A 7,065-nucleotide genomic window follows, 5' to 3' on the forward strand; every position below is an offset into this window, starting at 1 on the left:
GATGGCTTACATGCATTCAGTTCTAATTGACACCAGTCGACATCTGGTTGATGGAGTAGACAGACTATTTTTTGTAGGTTTGCTGCCCAGTAATAATACAACAGGTTAGGTAGAGCCATACCCCCCTCATCCTTATGTCTCTGAAGGAAGCGCCTGCTGATTCTAGGATGTTTATTACCCCACATGAATGAGGATAGCTGTTTATCGATAAGTCTGAAGAATGATTTTGGGAGAAAAACTGGGATACTCTGAAACAAATACATAAATCTTGGCAAGACGTTCATTTTAATACATGCTACTTTACCCGCTAAAGATAAATTTAGGACACTCCATTTCTGGAGGTCACGTTTGAGATTATTAAGCAGAGGGGAGAGATTTTTTTCAAACAGATCAGAGAAAGAATGTGTCACGTTAATTCCCAAATATTTGAATCCTGCTCTAGCAAGAGGGAAGGGCAGGTCAGTTTCTGTAATTTGGAGCGCAGAATTATTAATTGGAAAACATTCACTCTTTGAGAAGTTCAACTTGTATCCTGAGAATTTACCAAAACGGTTTAGCAAACTCACAATGTTGGAGATAGATGATACTGGGTCCGAGATGTAGAGTAATAAGTCGTCCGCATACAGGGACAGCCGATGTTGTGTAAAAGGTATCTTGAACAGTTTGATTTTGAACAAATTTCTTGGGATTTGAAACTAAAACTACTCTATCGGTAAGTATTTAGAAGCAGGAAATTAATGCAGATAAAAAGGAGATCTTTTAGGAGGTTCCTGCTGTGTTATCAGAAGCCCAGGAAGCCATAAAATTAGCATCTACTGCAGGGCAGAAGCCTGTATGGTTCACAGAACATCAAAGGTCTTCCAGAACCACATCTGGCATGGTTTAAACTAAATACAACATAGAATGTTGAGATCATTAACATTTAATTTCTAAGACATTTTTCTAAGTATTAGTAGCAAGTTTTTAACCAAAGTGTATTATCTAAGTTTAGAATGGTGAATGCTGAATGTATTTGAAAATTGTACTGTCTATGATAATATCTGAATCAAATGGAAATTGTTTCAATGAAAATGTGTTGTTTAGTATTAGAAAATTGTTCAGGATTTATGTGATAAGGCAAAGATTCAAATCTTTGGAGATGCTGAGTGCAGATGAGCAAAAACTAGGTTTGTGAAGGTAATCTTTCCTTAAATTAAATTACTGAGTCTAACTTGTGAAGGAGACACTTTAAAATTCACAGGTATATGTGAAGCCCATGGGGTCAGGACGCAGCTGCTTGCTCCTTTGTCTTACAGGAGACCAAAAGGGCCTTTGATCTTAGCGTGAAATTAGGGGAAGTTCTAAGTTTTATTGCCGTCCAAGGTAGCGTCTGATTGGTCATACAGAGGTACGCCTTAATTGAATACATTAACAAGGAGAGAAACGCCTTCACTATAAGAGATCGAACATGATAATAATAATTTAGATAGCTGTCCTATTCTGCCTTTTTGGCATCGGCTTTCTCCAAAGACATGTCTTTGCCTTTTCTTTCTCTGTCTTTGTCCCTTTGTCTTTTAATTATTTTGTCTCAGGTAACGAATGTATGTCTCTGTAACTCTGCAGTTTTCTTGTTAATTCATACGCTTCTTGTGTGGAATTAAACGCTGTAACTCTGTGACGTCATCACGCATTGCTGTCTCCTTGTCGCCACACGCGGCTCGCAGGAAGAACTTGGGACAGAGGAAAAGAGAGAGCCAAGCTTTTTCCAAATTAAGCTAATTTTAAATACTTTTCCTCAATAGTTTCTTAGCAGATCTTCAAGTGTGTCAGATTGAACATTCCCCATGACAGTAATTATAGATAATGAGGTAAACAGGAACACAGTTGGAATGAGAACTTCATATTCACCAAGAAATGCCTCTTCAAGCATGTCCATGGAGTTTCCACACAATCTAAAATAGAAATTATGTATTTTATTTATAAACTAAAAATGAAACACAAACAAATACAGTATTTCTACATGGTTTAATATTATCAGGAACAAGAGTCTCTGTGTGCTTGGGGTTCATTTAGAAAGACTTCCTGTCCTGTCATGTTACTTCTTTTCTGCAGAAGTTTGTGGATTTTACACTTTACATGATGCCACCACCCAGTGGTCTTTCAGCTGCACAGAAAAAGCTCCAATTTAATTTAAAATTTGTTTTTGGCTTTTGTTTTATTTTAATAAACAAAAAAATGTGTAGCTGCAAAATTCTACTCATGTTTTGGTTATACTATATGCATGGGTTTTTGGAAGTTTTATTTTTTCTCTTTGGTGTTTTCCCAGCTAATCAATCCATTAAGAGAAATGGTCTGGGGTTCTGTGGTGGCAAAGAGGCAAAGCATGACCCACGTATGGAGGCCTTAGTCCTTGTGGTGGTAGTCACAGGTTCGATTCCCTGCCTGGCAACATTTGCCACATGTCTTCCCCCTCATTCATGTTGAACTACTTTCAGATAAAAGCCACTAGAGCCAACTAAACCTGAAATAAATAAATAATCTGAACTTATTTGATGTTTTTCTCAAAGCTCTTTACAGCAGAGCAACATTCACTCAGTCACACTCACATGTAAATAAATAGGCGTTTATCTACTGAAGCCAATTTGAGAATAAAATCAATGGGTTTCACAAGAACTTGTGAGAGGGGTGAAAAGAAAACTGGATGAAGTAAATCAGAAAAAATAATGCTAGAAAAATGCTTGACAAGAAGAAGACTGAGTTTGAAAAATCTACTCCAGAAGAGCAAAGAGCTAGCTCACCAGTTAAAATGCCTTACATCCAATGAAGACAAACTAAAAGCAGTTCAGTAACTTTTAGAGTAATTTGGTTAAGAAATTAGCCTCAGATACTGTCATGATATGAGGGAAGACAGGAAAGGTATTTGTCGGATGGGAACTCCCTTTATTCAGCAGCTGAAGCCTGAGGTAACAACCAGAACTAGATCTTATTCGAACTCCTTTCTCTGACTCGTTTCAGAGTGCTCCCCCAGTGGTCAGGAAGTCTAACTACCTTTACTCTAGATATCCAACAGAAACTAATCTCACGACATCTCCCTTCTTTTAAAGTTAAACATTGCAAGATCCCAAACATCTGCAACTTATTTTAACGTCTTAAAGGATACTAAATAGTACATGCTCTAATACAATTAATTACTCCATTTAACTTAATTTTTAGCTGTCACATCTCTTTCAACAAAGGCTTCTTTCCAACATAGAAATAGATGTTTTCAGAACAACTTTCCCACATTTTCTTTTTCTTTTTCGATGACAGTTTTAACAAATTCCACACAGAACAATACAGGACATCACAGGGTTAGACTGCCCTCAGCCCTGATAGGGATTATTATGCCCTTTCAAATCTTATAGTCCCTGAACCTCAGAGGCCGCTTCATTTCACGTCCCCTGGAAGTTGTCTTCACAGGAGTAGACGGTGGGAAGGAGGATTCTGGAGGACTTGCTACTGGCTGATTTAATGGTGGTTCGGGTGGAATGGCCACCTCTGTAGCTGGGGATCTGCAGTCCTGCTGTGGCACTGCAGACTCAGCCAAATGTTGTGCTACAGAAATATCAGTCTTAAGATCCTCCTGAAAGTGATGTCTGTTATCAGTCCCAGGAATCTCCTGAAGGTGACGTCTGTTGCGACGGGTCACACTTCCGTTGGCCATTTCTACAAGGTAGGATCTCGGCTCCTTGGACTTGCTGATGACTTTAGCAGGTGTTGTCCACCCTTTTTCCCCATCGAGTTTCACTCTCACATTTTGACCAGGGAGAATGTCGGGAAGAGGGCGAGCTGAATATCTGGAGTTGTAGAAGCATCTGTAAGACTCTTTAGCCTTGGCATCTTTTACGTAAACCAGGTCTGGGTTGACTGCACTTGTCATCAATGTTTTTTCCAGGACAGGAACAGTGGTGTGAATCTGTTGGCCAGTCATAAGTTGCACTGGACTGGAACCCGTTGCCGCTACCGGTGTGGAGCGGTAACTCATAAGGGCTAAGCTGGGGTCAGGTTGTTTAAGGACGTATTTAGCAGTCTGAACATCCCTTTCGGCAGCTCCATTAGATTGTGGGTAATGGGGGCTTGAGGTTATGTGAGTGAACCCATACCTCTGCTTGAATTCTTGGAACTCTGTCGATGTAAACTGTGTACCATTGTCGCTGACAAGTTCTAGCGGGATGCCCCATCTCACAAACATGTGTTTGAGCTTGTTGATAACTTGGGTGCTGGAAGCGGTGGTGAGGGAAGCAATTTCAATGTCCCTGGAAAAATAATCAACCGCAACGAGATACATCTTACCCTCAAGCACAAACAGGTCGACTCCAATTCTCTGCCACGGACCACTGGGCAGTGAAGTTGTGATCAGTGGTTCACATCTCTGTGTAGGTTTGTGCTCTCTGCAAAAATTGCAGAACTTCACTTTGTTTGTCATTTGTGCACCAATCTTTGGCCACCACACTGTCAGCTTGGCTCACTCACGACACTTGGTGAGGCCCTGGTGGCCTTCGTGAAGTTGGTCTAAAACACCAGTGCTATTGGAACTACAATGCGGTCGTGATACAAGACCAGCCCATGTAACTCTGATAGGTGACTTCTGACTGTATAGTATCCGTGCAGTAGTGAGCTTTTCTGATAAACATGATTACTTTTTGAAGTTCAGCATCAGTTTGTGTAGTCTGGCGGAGTTCCTCCAGCTTTGGTGACCTGATTGGTTTGCTAGCCACCATAGTGTTGACATATGCCTTTACTTGTGTTTCAGTTTCTGGAACATAACTGTCTTTCAATGGATGTCTGGAGAGTGTGTCGGCGACTACGAGCTGTTTACCGGGAACATGGTCAGCAGTGACATTGAACCTCATAAGGTGCATAAGTAGTCTCTGGCATCTTAGTGGTGTTTTGTCAAGATCATAAGCGTTGATCAGTGGTACCAGTGGCTTATCGGTTTGTAACCGGACATGGCCCATCCCTTGGATGTAGCGAGCGAACCGTTCACAGGCCCAGACTGACGCCAAACACTCCTTTTCAATCTGTGAATACCTCTTCTCTGCATCAGTAAGTGTGCGCGAGCAAAAGGCAACAGGACGCAACTCCCCCTCATGGTCTTGTAACAGAGCAACACCGAGGCCATAGCTGCTGGCATCGGCACTGACCACTGTCACTTTGTTGGCATCATAGTAGCAAAGAGCTGGCGCCGCTATGAGCATTGTTTTGGCCTTGTTGAATGCTCGCTCCTGGGGTTCGTCCCAAACCCATGCAGACTCTTTCTTGAGTAGATCAGTCAGTGGATACAGCACAGTAGACAGACCTGGCAGGAATTTTCCAACATAGTTCACCAGCCCAAGCACCTGTCTCAGCTGCTCCACATTTGACGGATGAGGCATTTTAGCAATAGCATCCACCTTGCTCTGATCAGGCTTTACACCGTCAGGACCAATGATGTGTCCGAAGAACTGCAGTTCTGTTTTCCCAAAGTGACACTTGGCCCTGTTCAACTTAAGACCGGATACCCTGATCGTCCGCAACACTACATCGAGCCGGTGGTCATGTTGCTCCTTAGTAGATCCGTAAACCAGAATGTCGTCCATCACAACAACAGTTCCTTCCAGGTTCTTAAGTAGATTACTCATCAGTCGCTGAAAAATCTCAGGAGCGGATGTAATCCCAAACGGTAAGCGTTTGAAGCAAAACCAGCCCATCGGGGTAATGAATTTGGTTAGTCTTTGGCAGCTGGGGTCCAATGGAATTTGCCAAAACCCACTAGAGGCATCCAGAGTGGAGAAAATCTTGGCTCCAGCCAGTTGAGGCGTTATGTCATCTAATATAGGTAAAATGTAGCGTTCCCGCTTAACACCCTTGTTCAATCGTTTTAAATCTACACACACCCTGACTTCATCCTTGTTGCGTTTTGGAACAGGCACCATTGGGGCACACCAATTTGTTGGTTCAGTGACCTCCTCAATGATCCCAAGATTTAACATCCGCTTTAGTTCTTTCTCCACCTTAGGAAGGAGAGGGAAAGGGACTCGGCGTGGTGTATTGACGCTGTATGGAATCGCCTCTTCCGTCAACTCAATTTTAACAGCCGCACAGTTCAGTAGTCCTATTTCCCCAAACACATCACTGAATAACAAATAGTTACCACTGATGGCATTGACTCGTTTAACCAGTCCCATTTGTTTTGCCACTGCTCTCCTAATAGGTTATTAACAAACTGTCCTTTAATAACTGTAATCCAGTACTGGTATCTCTGACCATTGTGTGTGGTGGTAGCGAGGAATGTACCCACGCATCTGACTTTTCCACCTGAACTATACACTGTTGATCTGGACTTATACAGTTTTGGTTTCTGCGGTAGATTATTGAAAGTTGTGTCAGTCATGACTGTGGTATCAGCACCAGTGTCAATTTTAAAGTTCACTGGGCTACCATTCACCAGCAGTTCAATGTCCCAGTCGATGTCGGAATCAGACTTCTCAATGACATTTGACTTTGCTGTTGCTCTAAGGAACAGTTCACCAATAAAGAATGAATCCTCATCTGAACATACAGCAGTTTCAGCTGTAACTTGTTTTAACATTTTAGTTTTACACACAGCCTCGAAATGTCCCATTTTGTTACATTTTCTGCATCTTTTATTTCTGGCAGGACAGTTTTCTTTTCTGTCGTGCATTCTAGCGCATCTCTGACAGTTCTGTCTATTGTTAAGGAAGAATATTTTAAATTAATTAATTTGGAAAAAAGTTTGGCTCTCTCTTCCTTCCTGGATCCCAGGTCCTCTTAGCGGGTGACGTGTGGCGACAAGGAAAACAACAATGCGTGATGACATCACAGAATTACAGAGTTTAATCCCATACAAAGCAACGTATGAATTAACAACAAAACTGCAGAGTTACAGAGATATACATTCTTTACCTGAGACAAAAAAGATAGAGAAAGAAAAGATAGAGAAAGAGGCAAAGACATGTCTTTGGAGAAAGCTGATGCCGAAAAGGCAAAATAGGGCAGCTATCTGAATTATTATTCCTGCGCACGAACTCTTATAGTGAAGGTGTT

Source organism: Gambusia affinis, linkage group LG19 (assembly GCF_019740435.1).
Source record: "Gambusia affinis linkage group LG19, SWU_Gaff_1.0, whole genome shotgun sequence".
Lineage (NCBI taxonomy): Eukaryota > Metazoa > Chordata > Actinopteri > Cyprinodontiformes > Poeciliidae > Gambusia > Gambusia affinis.